Below are 21,101 nucleotides of genomic sequence, written 5' to 3'. Positions count from 1 at the left end.
TTGCCCCATGATGCTATTATAACTGGTAGACGTCGTTCACGCACATACAAATATACGTTACTGTCTCGACGTTGCAAGAATATACAAAGAAGCAGAGCCGCTATCAAATAAAACAGCAACTGAAGTTTCAGCTGCATTTGAACGAATCAAACAACGTGGATCCGGGCAGCATGATGGCCTGCAATGACCACAGTTGCTACAGGTTGATCCTGGCAAAGAATTTCATGGTGCAATAACATCGCTGATGAAACAACACAATGTGAAAATCAGAAGAGGACACATCGCGTTACATAGTGATCAGGAATCGTTGAGCGATTTAATCGAACACTTGCTAAGCGATTGTTTGGATATTATTAAGCCCATGGAATTTACACAGCCAAGAGATATCGTGAATAGGTTGCAAGAACATCTCACGTGATAGCCGCGCTAAGCAATGAAGTTACTCCTGGAATTTCTATGAAACACATAAATGCAATCTCGAAGAAACACATACCATTTAAGCGACATGACTCTTCTTCACCGGTACTCGGTAACGTGACGGTCAGGTATCTATATGAATCCGGTGAACTTGAAAGCATTAAAAAAAGAGTAGCCGGTCCTATTTGGAGTGTAACCACACATACAATTTCTAGTGTTTAAGATCTACTGGCAGGCCTGCAATCTACAAACTAGATTCAATGGCTCCTCAGCGTGGATTTGTCCGTGAACAGTTACAAGTAATTCCTGAAGATACCCAATTACCACCAGCATGGATTGGCTAGGAAATCAAAGCACCAGCTCTTGGAACTAGTTCGGGAGGGGGAGGGCTTGTGCCCCGACATCGGTTACATTCGAGACAGGTCAGCATCACATTCACATGTGTGTGGCCGAGACTATTATAGATTCTGTCCACGGTAAATTGTCGGGGGTCATTAGACGAATACTGACACAACATTACTGTGTTACAGCACGCACATTGAATGTTTTGTCGTTGTTCAACTCCATGATGAATTCAACATTAAGATCAAACTCGCGATATTTCTCTTTGTCATTTCGCTGATAACCAGCTTATTTTATTCTCACAGTGTAAAAAGCTTTATCACTGGCTTTCTTAACTTAATTATCTTCTTCAGCCATCTTCCAGTTATCTGTGATAACCCTCCGTATTCGAGACATTTTTGTAACCTTCGATACTGCTAAGTATACTAAATTTGACCATTCGACACGATCATCGACTATCCAGATATTAGTATCTGTGATTGTTAGTCTCTGTCACGAATGAATGGTTATTGCATATCCCAGAGTCCATGGCTATTTCTCAACAACATCCACAGGGACAACAACGATATAATTAAGAACGAGCTTTCGTTGGACCTGGGAATCTCAACATCAATATTCTCTCGACGAGTATCTGCTGGGCGATAACACAATGAACTGGTAGATCCGGAAATTTCTACTTATGAAGTGAAATTAATTTACGTTCAAGTGAACCGCGAACTATTTTCCTAGATGCGACTATAAGATCGCTAGCCCACCATAGGTTCCAGAAATCATCAATCGTCTCTGGAATTACAGCGCGCACTATCTCGAATTGAATCTTGTCAGTTTGTAGTCGTATTAGCACTTTTAGCTCTCAGCGATTCATCAGCGGCCCTGTGGTCGTATAACATTTCTTGGTAATAATCTATGGATTATTTTAACCAACTATGTGATGATTCTCCGACAAAGAGTGGTGGTTGACCATAATCACCGCACATGATAATCACCGTGGTTGATCCGTGAACGGATTGCATCGTTGATCAGTCAAGAAACGTTTTTAAGGTGTTCCTGGGTACGTACATATCTCATCCCAGATGATTATTCTATCATGCGCTCGGGTGTCCACGCATCACCGCGCCATCGAAAAAATCTGTGATAAGTATGAGACTTAACACCGGGGTTAGTACTATCATATCTGAATCCCTAAACAAATTTAACGCGCGTGTTGTTTTTCCAGAACTATCAGGGCCAATAAGATACCCCGTTCTATGTCGCAATACAGGATCATACACCGATGGTTCCCCCGATGGCTTCGACATTTGTCTGTTTTTGTAATCACTGGAAACATGTTTATAATCTGCAGACTCAGAATAATCATCTCATTTTTTATTCGCCAGTTCCCCTAAGGAGCCTCGCCCGCTGAACATTTATCTAGCAGCGTTATGTTTCAATCGCTAGCGATCGACTTGCTGATATAGACCGAGTCCATGGCGACTCTGACAGCTTCCCTAGGAAATCGGTTGATCATCAATAAAAGGTTTATCGAAATATAAACCAACATCGAAGATTTTAAATGTGTAAACCATCATAGTAGCTGATAATAGTACACGGCGACGTTCCATCTTGTAGATTTAGGAGTTCTCTATCCACAAATACACCTTTCTTTGTTGTATCGGCAATTATAAAGTCGAGTTCTGCGCCGTCGGTGATCAATCTTGTACAACGTCGTTTATTACCCGATAAGGCTCTGTGTGTAAATTTACCAATGATTATTCTACCGATATCTTTTGGCAAATGACATTTCCTTGCTGTCATTGCTTTCTGGTTATGGCATTAAACCAAGGTTTAACGTCTATACGAAAACCTTGCTTTACCAATTGTCAGTGATAACAATATCTTGGCATAAAGCATATATCTCAATAGCACTATTGGAACCCAATCACATTTATTCTTCGCGCAGTAGTGCATGAGATTGACTTCTTGATTTAGTTCATTAAAATGACGACCAAACCAAACAACGAAGCCGGGATGAATATTCTCAGCAAATTCGAATGATTTGATCTAAGCAAATCCAGTTAAATCAAAATCCACCGGCAGCTCGCCCTTTATCGCAACTCGAGTCATCTCATGTGTCGGATGCCCAAATCTGTCAAAATACCGCCTGCATTCACCCATTCCAAGAATGCTTCCGCGATAACACGCAACCATATCAACCAAAATGACGTCGTGGCAATCATATTTAGTAATCCAGCGACCGCAGTTTCATTACTCAACAAATGGCGTTGAATATCTTCACGAAATTCTCGAGGTGTTGGTCGCTATGAATTTTTCTGCCGCCATAGGTAAGCAACGACAGATGAGATAGTAAAACAATTATTCAGCAATTGTTTTACTAGCTCTATGTCTGCTGTGTATTTCAGTGCGACCTTGATCATTTGATCATGAAGAGATTCAGTACGATAAAGTTCACCAGACGGTAGCAAGAATTTATCAAATCCATGATTATTGTTGAATTTTAGCAACTAGACTGCAAGTAGTCTGACTGTTCATGGTCCACTCACTCAAACAACCACACCGACACAGCGTCGCGCTTACTGATATTATATATGCACTCAAGAATATCACCGCAGTAATATCTAACCCGCTTTTCTCGTAGAAATATTGTTATACTCGGTGTCCATGCGTGAGCGTTGTTGTCAATTATTACTATTGGAGAACCCCTCGATTATTACTTAGATGTGCACAAGATATCGTTGCTTACTGTTCTTACTTGTATTGGGAATTTTAATTTTTTTTCCAGCTCAGCGATATTGTTTATCGTGGCTCCACGACACCATCAGCCCCTCGTTTCTTTTTTTTTTTTTTTTTTTTGCGTTGCAGATCTATGCGACCATTTCCTCGAAACGCTTTCATGAGTGTTCTGTGATTCTCTGGGCTACACAATTTAGAATAACGTTGGTCTTCCTCATCGGTTGAAGAGCATCGATACTGGGTTCATTTAACGGATAAATCGCGTAGACTACTGCGGTCACAGGGTATACACGCTTGTAGTATGTTTTGTCAATACCAGTCAGCATCCCCGACCTAGAATTACTATCTAACACGACCACACTCTGGCTGCGTTGTGATTCCCGAATAGGGTCACGTTTATCACGGATAATTCAAGTTATGACGGTGTCGCCACTGACGGCAACGATACATTTTATACTGAAAAAGTATCTTTGTCCGACCGGTAGATAACCGATGATTGTCACTGTTCTTGGTTGTTCATCGTAGCATCAATGAGAATATCATCTTTCTTAATTCTGAGCGCTGACCACGCATGCGCTGCATCATCGTCCTTGAACTCTTTTTGGCCTTTCGAATGCGAGTGAGTAAACGATTCGGTACTCGTAGATCGATCCGGCGATTGGTTAATCTGTTGATATCGAACCTAGAGCTCGAAAGCTTGATCGCAGATAATCTTGCAAACTCCTCCATTATATAATTTAGGAAAATATATCTTTTAATTAAACGTCAACCTAGATTAGTATACAATGACTTCACGAGCAAAGAACAGATGCCAATGGCTGATGATTGGATCAGCACCCCGTGTTCAAAATCGTGTTCTATAGCTTCAGCGGCCATCATCAGCAGAGTGTTAGGCGCGATAGTTTAGGACCAAAGCCGTGTGTGGAAATGTGGGGTTGGAGTAAGAGGAAAGGGAGAACTGTGTGTAGCCTGCAGTGGCAGGAAATACAGAGCACTGAAACGGTATTGTGATACTAAAAATGGTAACCACGGATACGCTAATGGATCTCAGATAAAGGACGCTAGTGATAAATGATATATACTATAAAAGTGGAGCAAGGAAACGACGTTAATGAACTCAGAGCTCATCCCATCTTTGATGCTTATGAGGCATCGCGTGCTGGTGTGATTAGAAACTGTCGACTGCGAAGACCGGTTGGTTTGTTAATAGCACGGTTATCTTATGATTGGTGCTTGGGGAAAGAAATTAGCTCTCTCTCTCATCAATTTGTTTATGAGTGTTTTAATAGTTTGATCAGCGATGGTTTTGTTGTCAGTAAACTTGGCCGCAATACACGTAATATTTTGTTGGAAAATCGAGAAGCTATTACGCAGAGCCAAAATTGTAAGAAGGGCGAAACGAGAAGAAACAATAAAAATCCACGGCCAGTTAGATCTGTAAATCTACAGACAGGTCAAGAGCGAGTATTTCAATCAATAAATGCAGTTGAAAAATGTTTGGATATTTACCCAGTTTCAGTACGACGCGTTGCGAAGGGCATACTTATTTCGACGCGATCGAGGAATAATCAGCGAATAAGATTTCAATATCTGAGATCCAGGATCTCACCACCACAGAGGGACTATAAGCAGTGTCAGCCCAGTTTGCCATCATCGAGAGGTGTATTTAACTGCAAGCAGTCAAAGGGAGATAACTCCGTTGTGACTAAACAGTACGAGACAATAACTGCAACTCTGCGCGTCCTCGAAAAGCACCCCTTCCCCCGTGCTATTTTTATAACAGTATGATGATGTAGATTTCGCTTTTAATATCTTATGATGTGTAATCGCACGAAGGAAACTGTCAACCGGAGACTTATTTCGTGTGTGTGTGTGTGTGTGTGTGTGTGTCCTTACGGGTTTCAACAAATCAGAATAAAAGAGGGTTGGGCCGTTGGACCTTTTACGGTCTGCGTTCTAAACCAGCACGATTCGTTCGCTTCCGGTGATCTACAAGGAAGTGATATTCGTGCATTTTTTTCAGGGAAAATTAAAACAATTGCGCGTGCACAGCTTTATGCGTCTTCGAGTTTAAAATGATTTTATGAATCAAAATAAAAATTACTAATGTTACTGATTTATCGTCCGTGGGTGTTTTTAGTCTTATATATAACTTCCGAAGACTTGTAACGTAAGACCGGTCGGTGATGTAGTAGTAATGTTTGTGGAATCCCATACTTTTGACAAATGAAATTTTGTGTTCAAGTCTCGAGACTGATGAAAAGTGCTCAGTTTTAAAAATAACAAACAGTAATCTGTTAAATGGCATATCCTCACTTACAGAAGCAGTAGCACTGTTAAATAAAAAATGGCATCTCACAGACACAGTAGGCGCTGTCAAATAAAAGAACAGTAGCGTTGTAAAGATGAGGGTCATGAAAAAAACAGTAGCATTGCAGCGATGAGAGTAAGAAAGAACAGTTAGCACTATGGCATCTCATAGACATAGCAGGCGCTGTTTACACAAAAGAACAGTGACGCTGTAAAGATGAGGTCATGAGAAAACATTAACACTGCAGCGATGAGAGTCATGAAGACGGGGGATCCAGCCTATGAAAGAACAGTGACACTATAGCGATGAGAGTCATAAATACAGGGGAATCCAGTCTATGAAAGAACAGTGACACTGTAGCGATGAGAGTCATGAAGACAGGGGGATCCAGCCTATGAAAGAATAGTGACACTGTAGCGATGAGAGTCATGAAAACATGGGGATCCAGACCATGAAAGAATAGTGACACTGTAGCGATGAGAGTTATGAAGACAGGGGGATCCAGCCTATGAAAGAATAGTGACACTGTAGCGATGAGAGTCATGAAAGAACGCAGATCTTAGAGACCGTAAATGGTCCAATGCTAGCATACCAACGGTTCAAAGTTCCATCACTTAAAGAAATAATCTTCGTATAATTAATTACGAAAATATTAATGCGATTATTTCTGCGTCTGAGCGATTACATAATGCGGATACACAACATACTAACTCAACGCTGAAAAAATCACATATGACTTTGAAACATTACAAGAACGAAAATCCGAAGGAAGATACACGCTCCCATCGGAGTACAGGTTCAACAAATTACCCAAGGGGGCAATGAGACAATCGCTAGCGATTGTCGATGATACACAAATCCAGCAATTCGTTCCACTTGCAACGGCGATAGAAAAATATAGATTGGAGTTGTCGGTAGATTATGAAACAAAAAAGATAAGTGGGAATGCTTGTAAGACAGTTAAAGAAATTTATGTCGGGTCATACTAGTGAATCTGAGTCTGCGTTTGATCGCTAGCAATCCACAGTTTACGGTCTAACGTGCAACGTTCCATCGTGACATTGAAAGATCAGAACACTAGCGTTGGACCGTTTTCTGTCGAATCGCTAGCGATTTCCGTTGGACCGTTTACAGTCGACTCGCTAGCGATTTACGGTCTGTCTCGTACATACAAACTTATCATTAATTGTTCATCGGTGTGTCCCACTTTGATTTGTCAGTCTTAAATGTATCCGTGGCAGTGGATTATGACATCATAAATAAAGAGGATTAACAGGTACTGATACGATCAAATAACCAAGGGGTCATTGAGAATTGGGTGATCCTATTGTTAATTTCGTCGAGCCTTATACTGACGACCATTGGACTTCCAACGAAATCATCGGTGACTATCGATCTTCTGAAAGATTTTGCGAAAACTTGTAAATATATTTACATGAACGTTATACTCAGCTCGTAATGTGGCTAATTTATCACTAACTGCAGTGTCGCTGTCGTTCAATTATTTCTTTGTTGCGGCATCATCGTCAGAAGCTGGTTCTCTCACGAGAACGATTTTATTGTTATTCGTATTCACCGGTCATTGTATCACAGGTTTTAGCGACACGTTATTTGACCTCATTGCTGAGCTCGTTTCTGATCGTCACGATTGATACGATTTAGTCTCTGATCCTTCCGCCATCAGTAAATACTGGGATATGATCGGTTGCAGCACCGAGAACTCGTCGGACAATACCAACCAACCTAATATTATTTGTTTTTAACCGTCGATGCTGATCCTGTAAAACAACAACGTCATCCTTGTCAACCCCAGCGAGGTTCATAAGATCAGCGAACTCATCTTTGGTTACATACGATGACAAATCAACATCTCCGGGATTCTTAACCTTAGCGCTTCAATGCCACCCCGGCAGCAGCTCAAACAGCACCAAGTTCAGCTGCTTTTGCAACAGCTGGAGCTGCAGCGGCAATCAGCACCGGTGGTCTTAATTGTGAATTTTTGGGCGATAATAGCTTATCTCCAGGTAATGGCACTCTTTTAACCTCTTCGACATGGTTCGCAAAATTTGCAAATTCATTCTTATGCTCACCAACAATTCTAGTTATACCACGGGACTTTCGAAATACAAAACGAACCCAATTTTTTAAACACCGGCGGTGCTTGGATCTAATAATTTATCGCGATCTGAATATCCGAATTCTGCAACCGCTATAGTTCATTCTCGAAGTAGTTTACGACCTTCGATAAATCGGGCTGGTGGTTTTGGTTTAGGTTTTGGTGCAGCAGTATCGTCCACATCGCCAATCTCTTCATGAACTTGTTGTATTTATTCTTGTAATTGTCGTTCATCAGCAGCTATTTCAGCATGAAGTTCTCGTAGTAGCCTTGGTTCTTTTTGCTATTTTCATAGTTCCTTTAGCGGTTTGCAAATCTCTCTCTGCAATCCTGACGCTGTTGAAGTTTCTGTTTGTCAGCATCGCGGACTGGGAGATATTTCTCAATCTCCTCTACTCGTTATCGAGCTAACTTAGCTGTACGAGATTCCATGGTTAGCGCAAAATCACTCATTGTTATTATTACAACGACGATTTAATTACAGGCCTGTCGCAGGCAGCTACTTATTTTTATGCTCATGGCCCATAACCCGGCTGTAAACAGCGTAGTAGACAATCAAAGACGATCTACTACCGGTCGTTCCCAGATCATCTACAGCGGCAGCGAGGGACAGTGAGCGGGTCTACGATCCTCCGGACCCGTTAGAGGCCTCGATTTATTATTCTAGATCTTGTATGTTGTATGTCTCAAATTGGGTTTTCTAATTAGTAGACCTAATGGTATGTCCAGCCTCCCTGCTGCTGAAGTATTTTGGTAAAACAACCATCTCAGTCTCATACTAGTACTTCCAAATCAATACCTGGCACAACTTTTAGGAATCAAACTTATGATAAGACTGATCAGATGTCCTTATCTCTTCCTACGTGTACTTATTGTGCCAAGAATTGATACGTTATTTGCAATTGATGCAGATTGAAAAATAAGTAATATCATAAAAGCAGACCTATTCCAAATGCTCTTATTTTAAGGTCAAGGTCACGATTTGTATTGAAAGGATTTCATTTGTTGGGTCAAACAAACCAAAGACTGATTTTATGGAGAATTATGAATCATTCACGTCTAACATTAGAAATCACTAATTCGTGATTCTGCCAGGGTTATCCCTATTACAATATTAAGGAATTCGGGAGCTCCTAAGAGTCTTTTATTATTAGATACTTTGCTTTTTTAGAAGACTTCTTCTAATGAAACTATTCTTATTCAGGGAGCAGAGTGAAACTTTGCTGATGTTCTCTCTATTGTGTCAATTTGTTTCAAATCTTAGTCTCGGGACCCGTGACAGTAGTGGCATTGTGGTTTTTACCCATCGAGGTTTTTACCCATCGAGGGTAAATCATTTATTACTAGGACCCAGCTGGAAATAAGGTTGTGAAACTGAAAAGCCTTGTTTACATCAGAAGGTTGATACTGTTGATATTGAAGTCCTTATTTATATACTGCTTGTGCAATTAATAGAGCTATGGAAACAAGAACTCTTGAGAATGACATTGATCAGGATATTATTGATGAGATCACTTTTACTCCTTGTATTGATCAATCAATAGGTATTGATCACAGTGATCCTCCATTTTACTACTCTTTCTCTTTATTCTAATCAGGGCAACAAAAGACAATCATTCGTTGTCGAACAAGAAGACGGTCTTGAGATCTCTTGTCTTTGGTTGGCTATTAAACTGAAACCTCACAAATTCTAGTTTGTTATTTTGTAAAAATTTTGTTCTGTGAGAGAAAATAGAGACAACCTGATGTACTCGCTGTGATGAGTTGTCAGTGAGTATCAAATTGTTGTCATTTAGGAGTTAATAGTACTTATCACAAGCTCTTGAGTCACATAAAACTTAAAAATGATATTTCTAAATACTGCATATCTTCTTACTCTTGTGAAAACACAATCAGAAGGTATCTAAGCCTCATCTGCAACTTATTCCTGCATTTAACGAAACATTTAGTAGAATAATGGTAGATTGTGTCAGTCCTTCACCTAAGACCAAATCAGGCCACCAATATGTGTGGACCCTAATGTGTGCGTCCACAAGATTTATGGAGGCAATTCCTTTGAGGAATATTAAAAGTAAAACCATTAAAAAATATTAAAAAATATTAAACACCCTAACCCAGAGATGTACACATCTACAGTGACAGTAAAAAGGTAAACTAAAACAGCTATTATGTGAGTATGGGCACTTTTCCAGATGTTATAACACGATCAAATGAAATCTGCAAGGACGTTGAAATTGCAGACTCTAAACCTGTGAAACAACATCCTTACATGATGAATCTAATTTTTGAAATATAGTTAGGACAATAATTCTTGCCTGTTTGTCTTTCTCATTCCACCCTCTGATTCTTCCTTTTCAAATCAGAATGGATTTTCAAAACAATAATGAATCTGTTTCGCTTAGAAACACTTCGGTTGGAAATAACTGAATCATATGATAAAAATTATCGAAATCCATATGAACACTATACACCTATATTCTACAATGTTGCTGGGACACTGAGAAAGATGCAGCTATCGGCCATATTTGCAGCAGACGCATTTCATAACTACTTCAATAGTTTTACTACACATCAGATATGTTCCTTTTGAAACGCTCTAGACTCTTTCATAAGCTTTTCTTTCTTCTGATTTGTTATCATTTTTATTTATTTCCGTTTATCATTTCTTATTGTTTCCATTCATTCACATTTTATTATTTAAGTTTGATTTATTTTTCATTCTATTCCATTTCACGTGTCTTCCAATTCCGTCTCTTTTATTTTATTCTGTTATTTAAAGTACCACTACTTTATTATTTGTTTCATTATATGCAAAGAAATTAAAATTTGCAAGGCGATTGATCAGCAAAGAAGCACGCTAATGTTGACTTACGCAATTAGATCAGTTTCATTAAAGAAACTTATCCATTTTAACCGATCTAGGCACTCATCGGCTTTCAACCAACCGCAATGCATGTCAACAGTTCTTGAAATCGCCTCACTTGCTTGTGCCTTGATTTAATTCCGTACATAAATACAAATAAACTTGTTTTCGTTCTAGTTTGCATATCAAATTATAAAGAAGCATCTGGTAGATACTTTTCACTGAGCTGCGACCTACAAGGTTTAATATAAATGTTTAAAATAAAGAGTTGGATAAGTAATATATATATATATATATATATATATATATATATATATATATATATATATATATATATATATATATATATATACAACTTCAATGGTTTTTAGGGCCCCGAGTGGCCAAGTGGTCTAAACCGCTCACCGTTCCGGATCACTGCCATCTCACCTCTGTCTGCTTGGGTTCGAATCCAAGGCTCGGCTAGCGTGAGTACGTGGGAAAGCCTGCCAGTAGCTTCTCGTGGGTCGGTGGTTCTTCCCTGGGTTTTCCAGGGTTCTTCCTCCACCAGTTATACTGGCCGCCATGTATATCCTATCTTGTGCTGAAAAATGGCGTTAAACCCTAGAAGAACAACAACAACAATCAATGGTTTTTACGCAGAATTATTCAATGACTTCACAGCCACGTCTCCCAGTGATGATCACCTTTTGGCCTTATGGTTCTCGAAGCCAAAATGGATGCAGAGTAAGATGTATACACGCGCCCTGACCCTGAAAGAGAAACAGTTAACTTTACTGATGCACGAAGTTGTCAGGATTGTGTGTCAGCTTGATTTGTACTAAATTTCTGTCATTAAAATACTTCAATTTATTGATTTTGACCGACTTCTTTGGATCTAATAAATAATTATTTGGACTATAACGCTTTTGGTATCGTGTATGTCGTTTTTTTGAGTTTCTCATTGCAATTCGGGCTAGTAAAATATTCCTTGACATCCACGAAAATGTCCTATCGCACAAAACACATCTGTAGTCATTTTGGGTAAATATCTTTTGTAAAAACTTGATGTTTTTATTTCTGCTGCGAACCTAATCTACTTTAACACGTCTTTTTCTATGGGTAACGCAGAACTTTTAAACAATCGATCAAACACTACCACACTAAGTTTTGTGGATCATGTCCTGTGCACGTCCCCTACTGCGATGGTACGAATGGAGTGTAGCTTTTCACAAGGATTCTTCTGTGTACAGAATATATTGATGTATGTACTGTTAAGTTTTTTTTTTCAATTTATTCTACGACACCCACTTTGGTCTCAAGATTTTCATTCCTGAAGAATGAATGTGTCGTTGTTTTTCAATTTGTTTTCAAACTGTTGATTCAGAAATTCAGTTCTTTGTCTGTTTGACATCAGAGAGGGTCTCAATCACATCGTTTCAGCACAATTTGGAAAGCTTGCACTAGCGCAGAATGAATGTGTTAAGTATGTCAGACGTGCCACCCATGCCAATTTTGAAAACACACCAATAACACAAACCAGTAGTTTTAACCTCGATTGTACGAAGCCAAGTGGGAAGCACCATCTTGCCATTGATGATCGTTTCCTGCTACTTTCCTTTGACATCTTAGAAAGTTACATCGAACGCGTGTGTGCGACATTACTTACATTGTTCTTGCAACCATTGTCGTATGTCTTGGAAACGTACACTTTTGAGCTTGACTTCGACTGCACGGTACAGCTTTTGAATTCCTCTGTAGCCAGTGACGTGCATGGGCCATAGACGATTTGACTGATTTGTTTTCACATCGTCTAACTCCTCGCCTCTTTCTCTCTCTTCCATAGTTGTGACAGTGGTTCTTATCGTCTTTGAAGCTGCCGTTTTTCCATCAGTCCTCATCAGATTCTTGTGAGCACTGGAAGTGGGTGTGGTTATGTTGTCTACAGCTTTCTGATGACAGATTTGAAACGTAATACAGTACAGTTGCGATGTTTCCGTTTCTAGTACGTCCGTTCGAGCCATCAGCGATTGTAACTATGGTTTTAAGTGAGCAATCTCCATGAGATAAGGATTAGATGGAGTATTAGTTTATCGTAGCAATGGTGTAGTTTCGTCAACCATTGACAAGGGTTATTTCTTGTCCATTTACAAAGTTAAATAGCACAGTATTAATGTCCCTGTAGTGTGCACTGTCCTTTTGACGTTGGCTCCTCATAAACGAGGAAACGTTCTCACTCTTAACATGCGAGCGGCCACTCGTGAAATAAATCCATACAAAATTTCTGATAGTCCGGTGTAATGGGTTTCTAATCGTTCAGTAAATATGCTTTGTTGGAATAAATTTAGGTAATATAAATAATACTAGTGTTTCTTTGTCATTTTCCCAAGGACAAATTGAATTTAGTTGCTGTTTTCGTTCTTGAGTCATAGCTTGATCCATCATCTGTGTTCTTTGTTATATTGCAGTTTGTGTAACCCTGCAAACATTCTTTTGAACAAAGTAGTTGTTATCATCATAATCATGTATTTTCATGAAGTGGTGACAAATATGCCAAGTGAATTTGCAGGTAAACATAATCCAAGAACTACAGTGAAAAAGAACACATACGACACGTCCAAATTTCAGTAAGTATTTTCTGGTGGAATGAATTCTTCTAAAAGCATTTTGTAATGTTACAGATATCTATATCATATATTATTTTACAAGAGTTTTATGTAAGTCATTTGGGTTAATGACATTTATTTTGTTTAATTCTTTAAATCAGTGGCTTTTTTGTACTATAGTAAGAGTACTTGTATCTACTTTCTCCATTCATAAATCAAGTTCATGTCATCAACTAATTCGGTCAAAGTAGGCCAACGAATTAGTTGAACTGAGGTCACGCTAACAACACATGATCCTAGGAGGACATCTGTATTCTAGAGATGTCATGCATGCCCTAATTGTTGATTGGCTCAATAATTTAAAAACTCAGATCATGACTGTTAAGATATTTCACAATACAGAATAATATATACATGGAATCTTTTTTTTGTGATGCAGAATTGTTGATTTAATGGTTATATGAAGGAATTTAAGAGCAAAGTTCTCATTCTTCATTTATATTCGGTCTTGTTAGTCACCAGAGGAATTGTGATTTATTTATACAGTGAATGTTGAAGTTGCTGAGCGGAAAACCATTCATTTTAAACAGACAGCGCGATTATTGTATGAATCATACAAAGACTTGGATATTTAATAATTTCATTGGATTAGGTCAAACATTCAAGGATAGTTATGACATTCATCTTTCGCTAGATTAACTCTGAAGTAAAACTTTTGGATTTAGAAGTTATTCTCCGCGATGCTAGCACATAAACACATTAGAACCTTTATTCGAAATACCTTTGGATCGCTTCCGGATTACTGTGAAATTGATAGTGCATTTAAGAAATAGTATATGAATTCATACCATCCTTTAAGTAAATTTTAATTATTTCACTTTGTTTGCCTTTACATTTTAAAGATGTAAATTTATATTTTGGACATTTGAATGCTTGTTGGGTTTTACCTTTTCTTGTTCATAGTTTAGTCCCCTAGGACATAACAGTAATCCTCGAATTCGCATTCTTTGATGGAATTCAGGTCAGCACCTCATGCAGAATTTGTGGCATCCAGATCTTTATTACGTTCTCACTTTATCGATTTCTGACGTTTTTGAACATAACGAAGATTAATTATTCTTCTTAAGGCATTTACATAATAGTCATTTAAAAGTACAACAATTAGGGCAAAGTTGTTCCTTTCGTTTCACATAAATTTTAATATCCAAAAAAAAAAGCAGTCAAGGAGTTCTCTCAGTTCCAAAGGTAGAATTGTAGTCTTCTAAACTATCTATACTATACAGATCCATTAGGTAATGTTGTTTTGGGTGATCAAATAAATGTAGTTACCATGTGGACACCATTGAACATGTTCTTCTTATGATGGGGGCCCGGAGTAGCCGAGTGGTCTAAAGCGCTCTCCATTACGGATCACTGCCATCTCACCTCTGTCTGCGTGGGTTCGAGTCTCGGATTCGGCCAATGTGGGTATGTGAAAAAGCTTGCCAGTAGTTTCTCGTGGGTCGGTGGTTCTTTCCGAGGTTTTCCCGGGTTCTTCCTCCACCATTAATACTGGCCGCCATGTATAGCCTATCTTGTGCTGAAAAATGGCGTTAAACCCTATAACAACAACAACAACTTTTTATGAGGAATATTTTTGTTTCATTTTTAAATATCACCCCACAACTGAAACACTTGTCTCCTTCTCCTTGAACACAAATCATGTTCTGGTTAAAGCTTTGGGAGTAATTCTTTCCTGATGGCTTCAAAATTTCCTTGAATGAGTTCAATCGACAAAGCAAAGTCACAATAGCCAGCCAGATGCTGGAAACATGCATTCTGCTCTCGTTAATGATTCTGTGTAATAAGACGAGATTAATTCTGGAACCATCAGTTTTAGTTGAATGCGTGATGTGAAAGGTAATTTGTAGCAATCATGACATATAGACCTTGGCATGTTGACTGCGTCAGGTTATATAGTGTGCATCGATCTTGTCATGGGGCTCAGTATTACTCGTGTCGTAGAGTGCAGCATCACATTCATCTTTATTCAACTTGCTCCAGGGTACATCATATTTTGTCTGTGTTCAAAACGTCTTTCCAGGTCGACGTCTTGTTCAAAATTACCTGCTTTCCTCATAACTCTCTCTTTATACATACTATAGGATGGTACACGTACGGCCATTGTTGTGATTGTGAAATTGTACCAGCTTTTCGAAGATGACTGAAACACTTAGTTTATGGATAATTCAGTGCTCAGACAAATAGTCATGTTTGGGTCACATGGTTAGAAACAAACATCTACATCTGGACCTGACTTGACTGCTTCTTTCAACACATTAATGCTTATGTCCTAACTGGAACGGTAGTTCAGTGTCAGTCCTTTTGCTTTGCATTTGGAGTTGTTCTTTTTCATTTCAGTACTGATAGCTGTAATTTATTGGTCTGCCACTGGCAAAAGTAGTGAGGTCAGGATGTTCATCGGTCAACATTACTAAACGTTCATCTTCGATGTGAGGGTGATAACTTCCAGGTCGATGAAATGTACACACAGCTATTGGTGCCAAAGTACATGGTCACTGCTGGTTCCATTTCAAACTGCCGTTGACTGTCAAATAAGTAGTAAATATCATGTTGGCAACCTTGCTGGTTTGGGCAAAGTTGACGACCAAATCTTCTCATATGCGGATTTTATTATTTGGATGAATGGACAGACAATAAACAAGGATGACACTATATGCCTCATTGTGACAGAAAAGAATGAACAAAAGCTGACAGAAGACAGCACATAATAAGTAACAACTGGCAGAAGGCAGCTCAGAATAAAGTCAGAAGACAAAAATAAACAACAGATGGTAGAAAACATAACCGAATAAACAGCTGCCAAAAGACAACACAACCAATACACACCAGTAACATTTCGTGAAAGGCTGATTTTTCTCATTTCAAACCAAATTATTGTTTTCTATGCAATTATTCCTTAGCTTTTTCATAATTGCGGTTTAGCATCACAAAAGTCTCCTTATAGCATTTCAATAAATAGCATAATCAGGAAGATAGGGTAACACACTCTTTAATCGTGGAATTACATTACTACTCATCATCATGAGTACTAAACAAACACATACAGATACATTTGTATGGTCAACACATTGATCCTAAACAAACACATGCAGGTACATGTGTATGGTCGACACATCAACCCTAAAAAACAACTCTTGAAAAGTTAATGAAACATGAAATATAGTCACAGTGGCCTACATTTGCACTGATGTCATAGATGCCATTAAATATCGACATAAATGTACATATTCCTATACTTAGAATCAATGAAGCATGATGTGCAGGCCACAGTGACCTACTTTTGATGCAATTATCTAGTTCTTAATAAGAGTATTAACAGACAAAACTATGACTATACAAAGATGTCTGACACAACATCTGCCCAAGATAGAAGATGCCACAGAAACCTGAAAGGTAATGGTGACCTACTTATACATAGCAGTTTAGTTCTCTCTAAGTTGTGTCCACACACTGAATTACAAGACCTTATAGTGAGTGCACCTTAATAATTCACCTGTAGTAATGCAAAACTGATGGATTGATGGGCAGACATATGATTGAGGAGATAAGGCTAACACTAGATGGAGCTCATATAAATGGTTTGTGCCTTCTAAAAGCAACAAAAAATCATGGCCATATGATACCAAGAAAAATGATCTCAATGTTTTGGCCTAAATGAGGAAAACAGGAATGAAATTGTTAATCTCATGCCTTGAAACAAAAACTTTAACCTGTCAACTAAAAGCAAACCTTACAACACAAACTTTAACCTTTCAACTTAGAGCAAGCTTTACAACACAAACTTTAACCTGCTGTCATCTTAGAGCAAGCCATCCAACACAAACTTTAACCTGCCATCAACTTAAACTAAGACTTACAATGCAAATTTTAACCTACTGTCAAGTTAGAGCAAGCCACCCAACACAAACTTTTAACCTGCTGTCAACTTAGAGCAAAACTTACAACACAGATATCAACCTGCTGTCAACTTCAAGCAAGCCTTCAATACAAACATTAACCTCACACTTTTCCTCATAAATTGCACTGAAATTGTGTAATAAGGTATTAAAAATAACCAGGCATAAGATAATGAACACAGAGCAGTTAAATTTAAATGCAAGGTTGCTCATATGAGCTATCAAATACATAAATGTAAACTCTATCTTGCAATCTACACCCTATGATGGACATACCAAAGCTGAAGAGCCGTAGTGGCTCAATGGTTAGCATGCTGGACTCGTGACCAAAAGGGTGTTCTCAAATCCTACCATTGGACCACCTTGGGTCAGTAACTGTAGTGTGTCCTTGGGCAAGGCAAGGCACTTTACTCCAATTGCCTTGGCACTAAATAACCTACAGGTGTTGCTTTGTTGTAAAGCACCAAACCAAAGCAGAGGTCATAGTATAAACAGTGTACAAACTCATGAAAGAGTAAATGAGATCAGCTTTAAACATTATCAAAACAAGTTTTATTCACACAAAATAGACAACAGGAAATATAAGAAGTTCTACCCATTAGCAATTAATTTACTTTTTATATTCTGTTCACCTCAGTCCTATGTAATAAGCAAATTTGTTTGTCTAATTATGTGTATTAATTTTAAATTGTGCAATTTCTAAGTTCAGAGAAAGGATCGTCTATCAAGAAAGTGATGAGGATATCTGATTCCTAACAGTCAAGACTAAAGCAAAGCAGTGAAAAAATAAACCATAAATGTTTACATTATGGGTTAGCAACTATAGTTGTAAAAAGGAGTCTTAGCTAATGTTTTAATGGATGGAAGTTTGGTGCATTGCACATAGATACATCATGACAGTTGACCCTGGCTGGTCTTGACAGGATTCAAACCCATTGCCAGCTAGTTGTATACGCAAGGTTATTAATGCTGTTGTGGAGTTTAATGCCATTTTTCATCACAAGATAGGGTATACATGCCAGCCAGTATTAATGGTGGAGGAATAACCCAGGAAAACCCCAGAAAGAACCACTGACCCACGAGAAGCTACTGGCAAACTTTCTCACATACCCACATTGGCCGATCCCGAGACTCAAATCCATGCAGACAGGGGTGAGATGGCAGTGATCCATAATGGAGAACACTTTAGACAACTCAGGGCCCCTGTGCCTAAGGTAACACACAAGCTACCAATTAGAGGAAAGCAATACAACTTCAACATACTTCTTATTATGATGAACCAACATGCCAAGTTTCAGCAGTGGAGGAACAAAACTAAGTTTGATCAGTTAAGTTAGAATTAAATACAGTGGATGCGACAAATATCTGAAAATACAAATATACAAATATAAACATCACTCAAGTATGAAAAATAGGCCATGGTGACCTAGTTCTATTATGATTTAGTTACTCTCCTGGACATGTACCTGCAAACCAATTTTCATGAGTGCAGGTGAAATAGGGTATAAAATATTAGTGATGTAATGAACAAAGAACTGAAAATACAAAAGTCACTCATGCATGACAATTAGCCACTGTGACCTGTTTGATACGGCTGAGTTACTGTCCTTAACATGCATCCACATACCAATATTCATGAGTGAAAGTTGGTTGTTATGGATTTAACTCCATTCTCAGCACATGGTAGGCTATAACTTAGAGCTGAGCCTGTGACTTAAACCCACAATGACAGAGGTGAGATGTCAGTGATCTGTAAAGTTGAGCACCTTAGACCACATGGCCACCCAGGGTCCCATGAGTGAAGGTGAAATAATGTTCTAGTTATAGAGACGAGTAATGAATGCATAGCTGAAAATACAAAATTCACCCAAACTTCAAAATTTAACCAGATACCTGCTTTTGGTATGGGTTAGATAAACAGCATCCAAGATACACCACTCCCTCGATAACTCGTGCCCGGATAACTCGCGGTGTCCGTCTTGGATCCCGATTTTTTCCGGAGAAAATGTATTTAAAATATCTTTAAAATATGCTGAACATGAAAAAATTACGATAAGAATTGATAAATTAAACCTTGATACATTGCTCGTTTTGTCATCGAAAATGGTGATTAATGCCCGTAAAAATATAATCCATATTTTGAAATTTTAAAGTTCTAAAGAAGAATTAATTTCAGAGATCTCGAAAACGCTTAATTACGTGTATTTGGATGCCAATTTTTGATCTGGGATGCAGAAAATCACTGAGGTGGATATCTTCCATATGCGTGTAATAGGTGCGCGGGAAAATTCAAAGATTTGCCGGTCCTGTTTCAGCCACCTGCTTTGTGGGAAAATGTGTTGATCAGTTAACTGTGCTGATATTTACAATGAAAGAATTCAGTGACTGAAAGACTCTTTGATGTACTATTGCCATTTTATAAGAGTACATTAAAAAAAAAAAAAGAACATGATGCAACAGCTAGGCGGCTAGTTCGAAGGCTTTGACTGGCGGCCGAGTGAGAAAATGTACTGATATTTAGTGATTGAATTCAGAGGCAGAAAGACCCAGTTTTAAAATCCTAGCGAGACCTCTGTTTAAAGATATATATTTATGTAAGTTTTTATGATAAATAGTTGTCAGTATACTGTAAATAAACAGTCTGGTGAAATAGCGATCAATGAAAACTTCTGGTAAATGCTAACAGGTGGCGACAGAGAATGAAATAAACACCAATTAAACATCTTCCTGTGTGAAAGTCACATTCTAATCCTTTAATTCCGTTTCAGTGTAAACATTATAATCACAACATATTCTGTTCATTGAAAACATGAAAAGAGTCAATCGACCGTCACATCGAAACCTGTGAGTACTTCTGTGAGAACCTAATTCCATGTACATGCCGGCTTTGTTTTGATCAACGCCTTGGGGAAGTGTTTGCTGCATTAAAAAAAAATCAATTACAAGAGACCTGGGGTGCTGGATTAAGGGTCTTGGAGCTGCCTTTGACGTAAAGCAAAACAGTAACAGAGACAACGACGATGATAGTGACTTCGAATGTTTCAGTGAAACTGATGTCATTAATGCCGAGGCTGTTTGGGAGAAATTCGTACAGACTCATGGTCCTGAGATGGGTGTTTCTCTTGATGATATGGAGGAGTGGATTTGTGCTGACAATGATTGCCCCACAGCCAAATACATGTCAGATGAAACTATAATTAATTCTATAACAAACAAATTTGCAGCAGAAGACAATTCTAACAGGAGTAATACAAGTGTTGAAAGTGATGCAGACGCAGATGTTGCACCCCCACCCCTCTGCACAGGAAGCAATCAAATATTTTGATATTGCCATAAGGTGGCTGGAGACCCAAAATGTTGACTACATAAAGCTCATGCAGTTGAGAAATCTGACGGATTTTGCTCAGCGGCAGAGAAACCAAGGAGTAACACACACACACACAAAATTAACTGATTTTTTCAAAAAGTTAATTGATAGTTGTCAAGCGTGGCACAAACCGCAAGTATTAACTTGTTCTAATTTACGTTGTTTTAAATTTGTAGACCAATTAAATATGTTAGTACTGATTAACCCTTGTTTTTTTTGTTTTCCATTTTACTTCTATCACATTCAAATCTATTTATCTATCGTTCGATAGACACTGTTGCTCGAAAAGAGTCGATCTTTTGTATATAAAAAAACGTCTAATTTGGATCAAACAATAAAACTAGAATGTATCCAATTCAACATAAAAATTAGTGATGTAGTACACAATGTGTGAAGTGGTACACATGTTAA

The sequence above is a fragment of the Sinohyriopsis cumingii genome, chromosome 8 (genome assembly GCF_028554795.1).
Source record: "Sinohyriopsis cumingii isolate HCF-2022 chromosome 8, ASM2855479v2, whole genome shotgun sequence".
Taxonomy (NCBI): domain Eukaryota; kingdom Metazoa; phylum Mollusca; class Bivalvia; order Unionida; family Unionidae; genus Sinohyriopsis; species Sinohyriopsis cumingii.
The sequence above is the reverse complement of the archived record's forward strand: the minus strand, read 5'-3'. Positions refer to the sequence as shown.